The 17,058-nt window shown below is 30.4% G+C and overlaps 2 protein-coding genes across 4 annotated transcripts in view; one reads left to right on the top strand and one right to left on the bottom strand.

The window, feature by feature from the left end:
• Positions 1–17,058, top strand: part of Rpn13 (regulatory particle non-ATPase 13) — a 136,956-nt gene that overhangs the window by 51,724 nt on the left and 68,174 nt on the right. The gene's annotated exons all lie outside the window — the stretch shown is intronic.
• The window catches only part of LOC145312121 (uncharacterized), a 76,986-nt gene that overhangs the window by 51,188 nt on the left and 8,740 nt on the right, over positions 1–17,058 (bottom strand). The gene's annotated exons all lie outside the window — the stretch shown is intronic.

Here is a 17,058-nt window from a genome sequence, read left to right as displayed (position 1 = left end):
TGACTCAAAAGCATTTAGGTATTGAATTTTGATTGATTTGTTTCTAAACTAGCAGTGTCCAACCTTTTAAACAATGAATTGAATCCAATACGAAGAGGTAATTGTTAATATCGTTAGTGAAGAAGTAAATCAGTTTATCGTCCACCCTTGGCCTTAAGATTCTTGATTAATTTTCTTTGTTAAACTTTTTGTCCAATTTTCAATTAAAATTGGTTCAAATAAAGCACAACCAGTATAATTGGTTTCTTTCATCTGTATTTTATAGTTATATACATCTTGTATAATATATTGCAAAATAGAGCTGTGCTAAACGATTACAGATACCTAGTAGTCTTAGAATATACACAAGTTTCAAAAGTACAAGGGTGAATAACCACTAAAATACTGCTTCTAAAATTTGATTTGAATATTTCTTTGATTTGGACCTTTTTGCAAAACTCGATAAAATCCAATTGTAAAAAAAAATATACAGTACAAAATTGGGACATAAATTTGCCTGGGATCATGGTAAACCTATATGCATACAAGAAACTTGAAGGGATAGATTAGAGCGTGGTTGTTATACACATTTATGTAATATGCAGGGAAGAAGGGGATATTGGAGTTGGACTTTAAATTATACTGGTACCCAAATTTTTATAAACACACTTATTAACCAATATTGTAATCTACAGTTGTTTTCAACCCTTCTTGTTGTCAAGAAGTCAGTGGTTTGCTCCTGCTTTCAAAGTGTAAATTCGAGTTGACCGCCAGAAAACCAGCTGTGTCCAGCGTGAGTGTTTCAACAAACCAACAACTTCAACAAATTTTCTAGGTAATCTACATAAGAGGTACTTTTGTTAATTTAAAATTAGGATGTATTTCAATAAAACATCCATTGTCTTATCCCTTAAAAATTCCTGCTAATATGTGGATTTAGAATTTGAATTTCATGTTCAATTTGTAAATCCTTTTAAACTTTGTACAAAAATATTCATTTTCTACATATTTTCAAAGTACAAACAAACCAATTCTCTCACAAAATAGCCGAAAACATGCCTTAGAACTGTAATAAACTTATTTTTATAAATTATGAAACGATTGGTCCAGTCCTTTTGAAGTCTTAACAAACATACAAACATTTTTCATTGAATTCACACATTAGATTTTATAAAACCCAAATAGTAAAATAATTCTTTTTAAAAGTATATTTATCAAATTATCACTATAGCAACTGTACTATTTAATTTATGAAAATTTAAATAGATATTAATATAAATATACATATTTTACATTGACATCGGACGAGAGCAAACATGAAATTTCTAAATAATTCAGTAAAATTCATATTTTTGTGAGTTAACCTCTTGTAAGTTATTGTAAATACACATATATAATTATGATAAGATTTAGGGGGTCAAATGAAACAAACATAAAAGGTTAAAAGAATAAAAAATTATAAACAAATAAGAAATATTAGAAAAGAGCATTCACAGTAGCTAGGTTACAGTCAGAATATAGAATAGTTGGTCCATTACTTGGTATATTTATAATTTATACATTATACAATGTACATTTTGTTCCTTACGTTTTTGTTTATAAAAAAAAACACTTTAATAAATAGATTTTATTCATTATCTTTCTAATTTTGTTTAATTTAGAGAGTTGACATTAAAATAATTGGAACTTTCCCAGAAATGATGCATTAATTATATAGTATCACCGTGTTGAAGGGCAACAAATAGACACTGGCCACCAAAGGTGTTTTCTAGAGTTTGAAGAATTAATTTTGACTTTCTTTTTGTTTAGGCTAGTGCCATATTTTGGCATGTCAGAAATGTAATAAACAAAATCTGTTAAATGGCCAAACCAAATTTTCCTGCAATTTCACCCAAGAAGGTACAGGCCTGATTTCGTTTTTATATTCCAATACATTGTACAGGCCTAGCCAATAAAAAACCTGAAGTAAATAAGTAATATCTTTTCAAAATCTAAATAAGAAACAATACCTTAATGACCATTGTTCACTAACTTAAAAAACAACATAAATAAGTAGCAAAGCTCAGAAAAGAAAGAAATATATTTCCTATGGACATTTCTGTCTCATAGAACATAACAGTAATGAGATCATTGATATGCAGGATCTTAAGGTCTATCCTAAATAAAAGCTGAGTAATTCACAATTGAATAGATGTAGAAGAAAGTACGTAATTGAGAAGCTTACTACTAAAAATAAGTAATAAATAGTTCCCTTTCTCAATAATGGAAGAGCGTTAATTTTTTTATTTTTTAATTAGTCTATAAATAATGGATGCTATCAACACTAAGAACACCTTCTTGAGTGGATATATGCCTGCCCAAAAGTCCTAGAAAATACGCAAGTTTTAGCAGTTCAAGGGCAAATAACCTTTAAGATACTAATTCAATTTATGAATCACTTTTTTTACTTTTTAAAATATAAACCTTTTCAAACTATTTTAGGAAATTGAGAATATGTAAAGAATATACCTATTATTCTATAATATTTTGTCTGCATAACTCAGCCATATGATTAAAGGATTAAGTGTCTCAGGGTGGAATTCAAGTCTGGATTCAAACAAGGATCTTAAGGGATAAGACAATAGACAATATGCTCAAAACTTGATAGAATATAATATCTCTACATCAGGTTAAAGCATTGTTTTTAAAAGTTTATAATCTTTGAAGTTGCACCAACCAATAAATTTATTATAAAAGTACCCAAAGTTTTAAGACAAGAGCCCTCTTGTAAATCTTTAGGTATCATTATAAATTATGGTCGATTGTCCCCTCCTTTCCTGGGATTTAAAACACTCAGGGAGGAGGGGACATTGGACGGTATAATAACTTTTTGTTGGCCAAAATTTAACCGTCCATATTGACTTAATTTGATTTATAATAAAATCTTCTTTATGTATTATGCACGGAGGGAAAGATCGACAGACAAAGTGATAATATAATAGAAGCCATTAAGTCTAAGGAATCTACAAAAAACAATTATTTTCCAACCATTTACATTTCCCTTACTACCCTGCTTATACTGAATGATGAATGTAATTTAAGACAGGAATTTAAAAGGATAAGACAATAGCCGTCAAATTGATTTACATCCACTGTGATTATAAATCAAATAACAAGTTTTGTAGATTACAATAACTGGTTGAAACATTTGGACACTCAACTTGATGAACCAATAAAACAAAATTCATTAAAGTCCCCAAAGTTGTTAAGCCATAAAATATGAAAACCTAATTATAAAACTTTGGAGACTAGTGTTTTAAACAGCCCAATGTCCCCTCCCTCCCTGAGTTAGAAGAGGTGATTATAGATTTAATTAAGTTTTAAACAGGGCATTCACTTATCAATGGATTATATATAAATTAATTAAAATCAAATTTAAATTGTTCTCTTTTAAAGCAGATCATTTTTTTAAATTATAATTAATGGTGGTATATTAAACTTCAACGTTAGAATGTCTGAAAATTAATATAAAAAAATCTAATGAAAACAAATCCAAAAATTATTTGGTCTGACTTTGTTTGTTTGCTTACCCTCACAGTACCTATTGAACACAGAAGTCTAATCCACATTTTAGACATAAATCAACAATTGGAGATTTTTTTATGTCTACTCCCTGTGGAGGGTTTCAACCCTGCAGGGCTGACCTGTGCAACATAAAACCTAACCCAAAATACAAACACAAGAAAAAGATAGAGTAGGTGTTTTCTTTGCTCGAATAGTCACTTTGAGGGAAAACTCACAAATATTGCTAGCTTTTTAGGTCAGAACATAAACATTCAACAACAAAAAAAGAACATTTGAATATTTGAAGCATTCAAACCAGGGAGAGAGAGGACATTGGACTGTAAATCACACTTGTACCTAAAGTTTTATAACAAAATCTTACTTGTAGGCCCAAAAATTTTGATTATTTATTATTTAGTTCCAAACTATTTGTGTCCAAACTTTTTAGCCAATAATCCAATTCTAAATAAGGCAAAACTTTGTTTATTATAATTGGGGATGTGTTTTATCCTCCAATGTCTTATCCCATAAGTTCCCCGATTCCAACAAAGACATTTATTGTTGAACATTACATCTGTCAATAACCCAGATATAAACCAACACATCCTATGAGGGGGAGGGGTGGATAATTCAGGGACCGATTGTGTACAGAACATATTTTGTGAGTTTTACTCGAGTTTTAAAGTGACTTATTTACTAAACAAAAATATTCTTAAATTCAAATATAAGTTCACATTTTAAAAGGATTATTGCAGTGGATATTGTATTTTATACTTTTTTAACCAGCTTAAATTCTCGGTCTACTGGGTACCTCTCACCAACACATGCACATAAACACATATTTAACACACAATAAAGCTGTGTCTGTGTGAGTGTGTGTGTGAATATGAGAATAGCTTGAAATAATAGTTTGAATATTCTGCTCCTAAATTGAGATATTTATTCCAACATAGCTGGAGTGCTAGGAATATTCAGCCCCAGGGGGGGGGGGGGACATTGGACTGTTTAATACACTAGTCCCAAAAGTTTTATAAAATATTTTCTTATTCATTGGCTTAACAACCTTGAGGACTTTTTATTGACTGGTTCATTTAGTTGAATGTCCAAACGTTTCAACCACTAATTGTTATCTACAGAATGAGTTATTTTGTGTATCATCATTGTTGCTGTACTTCAATTTATTGTCCAAGGTCTTATCCCTTTAGATCCCTGGGAATATTACAATCAAATTTACACTTTGTGTTACAGTTTATACTTTAGACACTCACATATATTATATTAAATCACAGGGTGGGAGGGGATATTGCACAGAAAAATATACTCGTACCCATAGCTTTATAAATACATTTATGTTTTTTTATTCGTTATACACTCTTGCAAAATAATGATTGGTTGGTTCAAACTAAAGTAGTGTGCAAATGTCTACCGATAATTGTAATCTACAGAAAGGGTAATTTTGTTTATCATCATTAAATATTAAGTAAATTTGTCGTCCATTATCTTATCCATTAATGTCCCTAAATAGTAAATTTGAACACACTAAATTAAGATAATAATTATTTTAAAAACTACATTATTCAAATAATGATTTTTGTCTGTCTATGTGTCTATCAGTGATTTTGTATGTCTATCTGTCTGTGTGTCTATCTGTCTATCTGTCTGTGTGTCTGTCTATCTGTCTGTGTGTCTGTCTATCTGTCTGTGTCTGTCTATCTGTCTATGTGTCTGTCTATCTGTCTGTGTGTCTGTCTGTCTATCTGTATGTGTGTCTGTCTGTCTATCTGTATGTGTGTCTGTCTGTCTATCTGTCTGTGTGTCAGTCTGTCTATCGGTCTGTCTATTTGTCTTTGTGTCTATCTGTCTGTGTGTCTGTCTATCTGCCAAGTGCCTTTCTATCTGTCTGTGTGTCTGTCTATCTGCCAAGTGCCTTTCTATCTGTCTGTGTGTCTGTCTATCTGCCAAGTGCCTTTCTATCTGTCTGTGTGTCTGTCTATCTGCCAAGTGCCTTTCTATCTAATTGTCTGCCTATCTATCTGTTCGTGTGTGTACTTAAAGATCTTACTAAATATTTATGAAGATCTTATGCTTCAGACAAAATGTTACTATTTTAAATGACAGGAAAAACTAAATTAATTTCTACAAAATATCCTAATTCATGTGTTATTTGAAAATAATTCTATAATTAGATGAAACAGAATAACTAATTAACTGAAATGTCGGCGATTTTCCATAAAATGTCTATGGAGCACAGAACCCCTCACCCATTCTTATTATCAAATAAATTGAAAATTAGTCGGTATTAGTTTTTTTCCTATGCCTAACCTATTTGGGGTCAATACCTGCAGTATCCTAAAATTGCGGGATGCAGCAGGCCCCATTATAACCTGGCCTAACCTGACCTAAAGAAAAAGAAAAGAAAAAACTAACCCCCTCCACCAACCCCCTTAACCCTTATTTTAATCTATTCTAAAATAAGGTAAGAGGGGGGGAAACCGCCAAAATATCTAGAATTTCTGGGGAGAACATTATATTTACATTTACAGTTTTAAATTAAAATATTTGAAAACATTGAGTTAATATTAATATTCAATTTTTCTGTTTTCTGCAAAATGATCAAAAGTTTTTTTAATATTGAAAATTACGAATTTTCATTATAAAATATATAATATGTACAGTAAACCATACAGAGAGGGGAAATTGGACTGTAAATTATGATGGTCCACAAGCTTTCTAAAAACCATCTCCCATTCTTTGGCTTAAATTTAGGGACTGTTATTAACAAATCTTGATGGGGTTGCTACACCAGCAGTGTCGAAACATTTTTACCAATACCAATCGAAGTAATAAAAGATATTTAAAATAAATTTCTCTTTTATTAATATCCTATTGCATAAATTAGTAAGGTGGTTTTGTCTGAAGCTTAAGATTTTATTAGTAAACCAAGTCTTTGGAAGGTTTAAGGCTATTTTTCAATCTCAAAATGCAGAGACTCTATATGATAGAGGCGCAACCAATAGTACAAAATAGTATATTAGGCTAGGATTTTGATTTAATTATGACCAGCAAATTTCAAATTTGATGTTTGTTTACGTTTGTATCAAAATTCAGTTACAAACCAGTTGAGAGGTTAAAACCAATTTCATCGTAGGAAGTATATGATTTTTATATACATTTATATTTTACCCCTTCTTCACAATGATACAAATAAATAGAAACTAGTGGCTGCTACCCTAGCATCTAGGGGCTCTGAATTATAGTGGGTAGGAGGGGAAAAAACAGCCCAAAACCACCCTTATTAATTTATCAATCTGAAAATGAAATAGCTTAAAACCATCACTGGTTCTATTTGAAGCTTCCTTAAAAGAGGAGAACTCAATCAGTTTAATAGTCATTGAAATCTTAAATAGGATAGTATATTCCTACTAATTTAAAACTGGTTTCAAGCTCCTAACTGTGAAGCGAAAGTAGGAATGATGTTTGTAGGTTAGCTGTGTGAATTATTAATAAATCAAAACTTTCGAGAGCTAAAATGTATTAAAGTCCTTTTAAACCCAGGGATCTCAAGGTATAAGACAATGGATGAGAAATTAATGTACATCCCAAATGGTCATTAACAAGAATACCCCTTATGTAGATTAAATTCAATGGTTGAAAAGTTTGGATACTAATGGATAAGAACTAGCCTATCAAAATTCTTTAAAAAGAAAATAAATGCATACAAATAAATCTTTGGGTACCAGTGTAATTTACAGTCCAATGTCCTCTCCCTCCCTGTTTCTAAACCCAAACTTTTATATTCTTTTAGTTTCACTTTTTGATTTTTCATTTCTTTTTGTACACTTTCCTATTTTTATAACAAGGATGACAACGTACATACATACAAACGAAGCTCAAATTCAACAAATAAAGAGTGAACCAACATACAAAGTTCGAAATTGATAGGATGATTTAACACACCTAAGTTAGCTATCAGAACTGTCAGTTAAGCAAAAACTAAATGTTGCAAATCTTTGCTCTCAAAAATCTTGATATAATTTAGTAATGGTATGTCAAATGTTTTCCTAAAGTCAAAAGCACATAAATTATATCTTATAAAGTGGTTATTAATAGAAGGTAAGCGGGGATATAAAGGGATAAGAAAATGGCTTTTAAATTGATGTACGTCCCCACTGATGATACACAAAATTACTCACTCTGTAGATCACAAGTAGTGGTTTAAACGTATTGGAGGAACCAATTATTCAAAATTTCATTAGAGTCCATAAAGTTGATAAGCCAACGAATAAGAAAACGTTTTAAAAAATTTTTGAGGACTAGTGTAATAGACTGCCCAGTGTCCCTTTCCTGTAAGGGAAGGGATAATGGAAAGTAAATCAATATACTAACCCGAAAGGTTATAAATAATTAGTCGCTATTTGCTGGCTTAATAACTGTTATAATTAAATCTTAATTGGGTTAACTAAACTTTTTCAATGATTTTAATGGAACATAAAATCATTTTATTTATATTGATATTCTAAATCAAACCGTATACATAATGAATAATGCAGATTTTATTTTCTACTTTGGATTGCAGTTTTTCAATGAGCTTATTTTCTTTAGTTTCAAAACAAAAGTTTTGAGAATGGTAGACACTCAGTACACTGAGAAGGTACACAAGTTTTAAAAGTACAATTGAAAATAAACACTAAAATACTATAAATAGAATATCTTTGCTTCGTAAATTTATAAGTAAACTAAAAAAAATTTAAACCTCGAGAAAATCCCATAAGTACAATTTCGGACCATGAATTAACCCACCGTCAGTTTTGAGATGCATGATGATAAAGAATGATGTAGGTCAAAACTAAATTTAAACAAAAGGATTTTTGTTTCAGCCGTGGTTGGTTGGTTAAAAATAGTTTTACCAAACTGAAAAAGATTGTATGTTTGAGTGTGTGTGTGTGTGTGTGTGTTTGTGTGTATATGTGAACGTGTGTGTATGCAGGGATCTAAAGGAATAAGGCAATGTCCGATAAGTTTATGTTCCTCTCCAATGATGGCACACAAACTTACCTCTTTTGTAGATTACAATTAGTGGTTGAAACGTTTGGACACTCAACTTATAAACACTATTGAAATATTATTCCCCAAAGTTATTACGACAACGAATAGAAAACTGACATTTTAAAACTTTGGAGACTAGTATATAAACAGCCCATTATCCCTTCCCTCCATGGGGTGTATGTGTATTGTTCGAGTTTGGGTGCAAATATATCATACTTGAAGTGCAATGTTTGATTACTGACTATGTTATATCATGATTTAAAAGTAACAAGACGTCTGTTTGTCAATCATTATGTCTGTCTGTGTGTACCGATATGGTTCTCCTATTCATAAAGTCCAGGAAAGTTTTACTGTTATTTTTGGGAGGGTAACTTTACCCTTTAAAGAAAAATCAACCCTTGAAAAAAAAATTCCCAAAATTACATTGATCTTGATGGAAAATATGATTCATTACTGAGAGTGTGCCTTATCATTCTAGGTATCATTTAAGCTATTTTGTTACGGAATAGGAGTACCACACCCACCAAAAATAAAAATCACCCCCTTCCCCTTTAACTTTTTATTTGCAATAAAAACTAGTGCATCACATGTCGTGCAATAGTATTAAAAAGTGACGCAATTTTACTTGATTTCTGCTCTAATGTGGCGGGCGAAGCCACTAGAGACTAGGTGTGAAGCTACTAAGGGCTAGGTGTGAAGCTACTAGTATATGTATGAAAGCAGAATCCTTTCTATACATACTTCTGTCTTTTAACTTTTCCTAATTACTTTTCAACTTTTCTTTTATTTCAACATTTAAACTTTTCTAGACTTTATAACCTTTAAAATTAAATGGATTTCATCTGTGAGGGAGGGGACATTGGACTGTAATTAACAATGGTACCTAAAGTTTATAACCCCGTTCTTATTGTTGGTTCACTCCGGGTGATTTATTGAATTTTAATTGGTTTAGTTTAAACTAGTACAGTGTCATAATTATTATACCAATCTTTTTTCTTTAGGAGTAATTATGATTATCATCATTGAGTATGTACATTAACTAGTCGGTTATTCTTGATTTTAAAGAAAAGCAGAAGTTTTTATATAAAGCATATTGGATTTAAATTATTTTAATTTCAAACTTTAAAAGATAATTCCTGTACTAGTTGGGTATAATTAGAAAGCATAACGAAAAATTTATTTAGAATATTGATTCTTTGAACGATCCTTTCTCTATAATTAGGTCTTAATACGTAACAATGTCCGTATTATTTATCCTTTATTAATTTTTTTCTTCTTATTTTTGAATACTGATTGCATTATTTGTCATCGATAGTTTGTTTGTCTGTCTGATTTGTTGAGCTATGTTTATATAGATATTGTCATCCTTGTTATTAAAAATATAGATCTACTGCAGTTCACGGTAAAATATTGCTGGTAAGCAATATTTCGAAAAATCTATAAATTTTAAAGGCTGCTAGCTGCCAAACGGCTGAACGTATAGATCATGCCCGCACACTGTTTAGAGCAGCATAAGAAGGCCTACAAATAATCTGGAATAGCCATAAATCAATAATGCATAATTATCTCGCAGTGCAAAGAAATGCGCGAAAAAGACCTAATTTACGCGTTTTTTCTTCTGTGAAGCTTTCCCTGTGCATAATTGGATCTTGGCTATTCCAGATTATTTGTAGGCTTTCTTATGCCGCTTAAAATGGTGTGCGGGTATGATCTGTACGATCAGCCGTTTGGCAGCTAGCAGCCTTTAAAATTCATAGATTTTTGGCAATATTCGTTACCAGCAATATTTTACCGTGAACTGCAGTAGATCCAAAAATATTATCCAAATGTAATATTTAAAAGTATATATTGAATATGAAAAATGTTAGATATTCAAAAAATCAACAACTATTTATAAAGTAAATATTCCACATTTTTTCTTGCAACAAAATTGAAATTCTTCCGCATTGCGAATCTTGAATAAAAACGGCTTCTTGTATCCATGGATCTTAAGGGATAAGACAATGAATGATAAATTCTTGTCAACCCTTAATTATCATAAACAAAATAACCCTTCTATAATTTGAACAACCTAATCAAGTCCCTAAAGTATTTAAGCCAAAGTATGAAGCCTCCCTTCCTCTTACTGGATAAACGATAAATGATTTTCTAAATTTAGATGTTCAATCCGTCTGAAAATCCATTGCGAATAGCTTCAACATAAGCATCGTAGTTTCATATCAAACGTTCATGTATCTTTTTACTGTTACTACTCTTGTAAAGGAAACATTGCAGTGTCCAATAAAAAATGACGTCATACAATATAAATGACCAATGATAGGCCATTGGTCAATTACAGTGTATACTGGCCTAGCAATGGTCATTTGTATTGTATGGCGTCATTTTATTGGACACTATACGCTGTTTCTTTGTAAATGTTCGTCTGGCCATCTGTCTAATTAGCTTTGCCATAATAGATATTGTCATCCTTTTTTGTAGAATGAGAATTCTTTTGATTTACTTTTTGTAGGCGGCTATTTCATGGTCTGATTTTGTACAACATATAAACTGTACTTAGAGGATTTTCTCGAGTTTTCAAAAAGACTTGGGTATTGTCAGTTTTGTTGTCATCGCCTCTTAAGGGGCGTTTCGCCATATTTTCACAGTAGCTTTTCTCCTATTTCTATCCCCTGCGGGGAACTCTAACCCTGCATGAAAATTGCCTAACCCTGAGGGGCAATCATTAACATTTACCTAAAATAACCCATCAAAAGCTATGGTGAAAATACCACGAAACGCCCCTTAAGAGGCGATGTCACGAAACTGACAATTAAAAGAATAAGTATTTTAGCAGTCATTATCCGATTACTTTGTATCTTGCGTACATAATCGGTCTACTGGGTGTGTGTCATTGTTTTTTTTTGTAGTGTTAGTTTGCAAACATTAAATCTTTAGGGAAGAAAAGAACCCATGAGTAAAGAGGGTGGGCCCTTGTACAGGGCCGGGGGGGGGGGGGGATTTGCACTTTTCCCTTTGCATTTCTGAAGAATAAGTTTCCAATAGTAATCCTTCGATATTTGTGCAATTACTTATTCAAACTCAAAATATACAATATTACAACGTGTGGATTTTTAGATTTTTAACACTATTTATGCTTTAGTATACTAGCATAGAATCAAATCCAGGGTTTTATTTTGAACAATGTTATTTTTCAATTTTAAAAATTTAATATAGTCTTTAATATACCTTACCAAACTAGCAATATCCAAACTTTTCAAGCAATAATTCATCCACAGAAAATTGTCTATCATTATTACGAATTTACATCAATTAATTGTTCATTGCATTGTCTTATTCTCTAAGAACCATGGACAAATAAAACATACAATTTTTTTGACCTAAACTAGATGAATGCTCTAAATTAAACTACTCATATAGATGTTAGAAATTAGATTAAAAAGTAAGAAACAAGGATGACAACATCCCTAAGCAGCGAAGCAGACATTTTTGGGAAAAGTGATGTTATGTCTTGTGTAGCATGACTGATAGACCGACAGACAAAGTAGGTTGAACATCAAATGCTCTTTGGAAAGGTATATCTTAACAAAAAAATCAATATTTTTATAACAACAAACTGACAGAACGACTGACAAACCAACAAACGGGCAGACGAAGGGAATTATAGATTAGCTTCGCTGCAAAAAAAGATAATTAATATTTTGCACCACATGATGTGAAACCTGTGTTTCATAATTCATCAGGCAATTTCCCTCAATATTCCTTGTTAATCACTGACTCCCCCCCCCCCCTTCTTACTTTTGAAATAATTTGAAAAGAAGAGGAGTTGAAGTAAATTTTCTTTTTGTTTTGTTTTTTACTTTAGTTTAAGTTAGGTTTGGTTCTATTGGGTACTGGGTGGTCCCACAAGGTTAGTGCTCCCCACAAGGGTTAAGCTTGGGACAGAAACTAACTTCCCTTATTTCCGATTAATTAAAAAAATAAGGGGAGGGGGGTTCAGTGCTCAATTGGAACTTTAAGGAAAAGCACTATTCATCATATTTTTCTGGAGGAAATGAGATAAACCAATCTTATAACTTATATGGACATTATAAAAGAAAAAGAATAGATAAGAAAAGATTTATTAAGGGAAAGTTTTTTCAAGTTTATCCACTAAATGCAGTCTTAATTTTTTAATATAGACTAATTTATTTTCTTCAAAAAAGGAGTTCAAATAAAATTTTAAGATACTTGAGTGAATTTTTTAATTGTATAAAGAAGTGATGATAATAATATTGAATATTAACAAAAATACCACTTCTGTAGATCAAAATTATTCGGTGCAAAGTCTAAACACTGTTATTTTGTACCAACTAATCAAGATTTAATCAAGAAGTTTTAAATTAAACCATTGAAAGAAAGTGAACTTTGGGAATCAGTTTAATTAATTTCAGTATTTGTCCCCACCCTCCCAGTAGATAATGCATTGCATGTTCTATAATAGACATAGTTGACTGTATTAACACCCATAAACATTTCCTTAATATTTATTCATTGTATCCTCATACAAACTCTTGAAGATGATGAGTTAAGCAAGCTCCATATTTTGTACAGTACATGTAAACCAGGGTTCTGCAGTGATAGGACATAGACGATAAATTAATGGACAATGTACCCCCTTAATTGTGATAAACAACATTACCCCTTTTATAAATTAAAAGCATTATAGTATTGGGAGAAAGTTTAGACACTGTTTCTTTGTGCAACCAAATCTAGATTTTAAAAAGTCCTCAAAGTTTTTAAGCCAACCATTTTAGATTTTTTAAAAGTCCTCAAAGTTTTTAAGCCAACTATTCTAAATTTTAAGAAGTCCTCTAAGTTTTTAAGTCATCAAAAGAGAATGCGTTTATAAAACATTAGGTACCAGTATAATTTAGAGTCTACTGCACCCTCCCCCTCATGCATTTATTCAGTCTAGCCTGATACACACAACATTCAATGTCAACAAATATGTAAATCATAATGTCCCCAGTAAAAAGTTGATATTTTCTCAATAAAATTGATGAAAAGGCTAAACAATGTATTTAGGTTTTTATCATGATGTCCATCAAATATTGTGTAAAGTAAAAATATTTTCTAAAAATAGTATGAAAAATAACAAAAATGAAATCAAAACTAAATTAAAATCAAAACAGGCCTCATTTTTTGGTTTAAAAATTTAATTGTATATGATGATTTAAGATTTAAATATTTTAAAGTTGGTTTGTTTTTCGACCTATTTTTTAAAAATTCATTTTTCTAAGAAAGAAGATATATTTTGATTTAAATGATCCTTTTCAATTCATTTTGTCTCTTCTAGAAGTAAATTAAGCAATATTAGCAAGGTCGTTTTAAAATGTAAAACATTTCCACCAATATCAGAATGCATAATTCATTTCTCTTAATTGGGGGTAAATTGATTTAAGTTCTCTGGATACTGTTTAAAATTCAGTGCCATATCTCTCAACTTTGCTCTGAAGCAATACTAAGCTTCCCAGATAATAATGAACGTTCCAGATATCTTTATGGAAATGTGTACATGTACAAACAAAAATCCATTTGATGATTTAAGGTTGCAAGATATTAATTGGTACAAAGTTAAAATAAAACTTTTTCCCCTTTTTGTAGTTGGTAAGACTAACAACAAATAATTAGTATTTTCACAATTCTTCTTCTAGATAAGAACTGCAGTTTACATGGGATTCAGGATATGTAACTAGACAAAAAGATTTAATTTTTTTTAATATTTTGAAAAAAATTATTTCAATTTATTTTTATTGACTGGGAGGAAGGGGACATTGGACTGTAAATTATTTTAACCTGACATTTCATCATTTGTTGGCTTAATAGCATTGAGGACTTTAATTAAAACTAATAGTGTTCAACTCATTTATAAATAATTCTAATCTAATTAAGGTGTACCTTTTTTATCTTAATTTGTTGTCTATAGTGTTATCCTCTAAGGTTCTGTGAGTTTGATGGTTCCATTAATTGTAAGAAGAATGTCTTAGTCCTTTAAATTTTCTAATATTGATTTTTAAACCTGAAGTAAATAAAGGATGAGCTATTGTTCCATCCTTTATTCCCTTGGACAAGATACATTCATTCTTTACAATTACATGATTATAGATTTTACACTCCTTTTAGAAATATTACATTTAGAAAATAAAATTATTATATATGTATCTTTTGCCCATGGTGGTTCACACATTAGAAACACAATTTTCTCTGTTTTTATATATTGTTATGTAATGTTCAATTGCAGAAGTGTTTTCTGTGCAGTAATTCTTTTTTTTATTAGCATACCTCTTCTATTTCAATTTTATATAATAAATAATTTCATATGTAAAAACCAAACAAAGAAAAAAAATTAAAAAAAAACTTTTGCATTCGTTTTAAAAGACCAACATGGCTATGCAATTCATTTGAAAATAAAGATTATATGGGCTAGGATTTTTGTTATATTATGGTTAGGTTTTTTTAATTTAGTACTCATGCATGGTGCTTATAACCTTAGTGTTCTAATTCTATACATTTAAAAGATCCAAAAAAGTTTTTCTTAAAATTCAAATTAGCCTGTTATAGATAAGTTTCAGGAAGCTCAAATGAAATGAATATTTAAATCTGTTTTATTATTGTTTGAATACAGCTATTGTTGTTATTGTTAATCCATTTATTTAAATGTTATTAAATAAACAATATTCTTAGAAAACCATCTCAGGACCTATTAGAAGCTTCACTGTAAAGGAGAACCATATCGGTTCAGCAGTTAGGATTATTCTTTGCTACAGACAAAAAATCTTACTACTTTATAAAAAAAGGACAGCCTGAATTATTCATGAAGTATTATTGTGCATGAGATTTTTAGTTGAGTACAAGAAATAATCATTATTTTATATTGCAAATTTTGTACAGTACAAAAACTAACAATTTACACTTTATCATTTCTTACTCAAGTTTTTCAGGTGACCGGTATCCAGTACACCAAAAATGTACATGAGTTCAAAAATTACAAAAAGTGCAAATAACCACTATGAATGTTAAATTTACATTTGGCACATATTTGTACACTGAATAATGTACTAAATCAGACCATGAAGTTATCAGTCATTGTGTTTCTTTCTTAGTTATTGGTTTTCCTTATAGAGCATAGTTGAAAACAGGTATCGAACAATTCAAAGAAATGCATTTTGACATCATTTCATTTGAAATTATATCCAAGTAATTAAATACAAAATATAAATGCTAAATAGTATTTTATAGCAATTGGTTTAATTAGTTTAATTATTTAATTAATACGGCTCTTCAGTTGTTCGTTGTTAGAATGACTTATTTGCAGTTAAATATAGCTGTGTGTTGCCCTGCCCATATCCATTAGTAAAACCTTCTGGAGACCTGGAGTATTAAGACCTACAGGACCTAGAATTTGGAATTGACCTCAGCACATTTAATTTCCATTCATGGGATATTTTCATAATTCTGGTCATTGTAAGTCTTTGAAGACAAAACAATATTTTACCAGGATGACCCTGCTAGGTTTGCTGGCATCCTGCGCCCGCCAAGATGATATTCAAATATTAGTAAAATAATGGAAAATGTAGGAGAAAGAAAATAAATTATATTTAGAAAACTTCTAACAATACGTCGTTCCTTTTCTATTAACAAAATTGAAAATAAAATGTTGTTCATAAATAATTCCATAATTGTAAACAGACTGCATGATTAATTATGATAAATGAAAATTTCCAGACGTGTAGTTTAATGTTAAAAGGTTTTGATAAACTCGTAGAAAAAAAAACATGAATATAAGTGGCAGGGAATCAGAATTAAAAATTTTCATTGAAGAAGTCCATAATTGTCCATACTTTTGGGGCAATTGAGGGAAGTCGAGAAATCTTTTTATTTTAATTCAAATTTTAAAAAGATTTAACATTAAATGAAATTTAGTTTGATATTGATTAATAATATAATACATATGGGGTAGGCACTTTCTCTTCTATTTTGTAGCGACTTGGCTGTGTTAGTATTTCCGACGCTATTGGCTGATACTCAAAGACAAAATTTAAAGTCGGCACAGGATCCCCATCATAAATCTCGTACCCCCTCTATACTTTAATGGATAGAATTCTTTTCTTAATTCACTATGCCTTCTTCCCATGAACTGCTAAAAATTAACTTTCCACAGCTAGAAAAAAAGGAGTTATTAAAGAAATTTTAGTTAATTAATTTTTCTTTTTGGTGAAAATGAAATTTATTTCTTTAATTATTTTCTATATTAGATATTAAATTGTATAACAAGATAGTTAGGAAAGTTATTTTAATAATAAAAATAAGGATTTTTTAAAAAATTAATCGAAGGTCAATTAAATCAATAAAAGAAATCAGACCGTTAAACTAACTTTGTTTATTTATGTCATTGTCTTATTATCGTCTATTGTCTTATCCCTTAAGATCTCTGACAGTAGAGATAATTTG

The sequence above is a fragment of the Acartia tonsa genome, chromosome 2, assembly GCF_053477335.1.
Source record: "Acartia tonsa isolate MP-2025a chromosome 2, ASM5347733v1, whole genome shotgun sequence".
Lineage (NCBI taxonomy): Eukaryota > Metazoa > Arthropoda > Copepoda > Calanoida > Acartiidae > Acartia > Acartia tonsa.
This window is presented reverse-complemented; position numbering and strand designations above follow the sequence as displayed.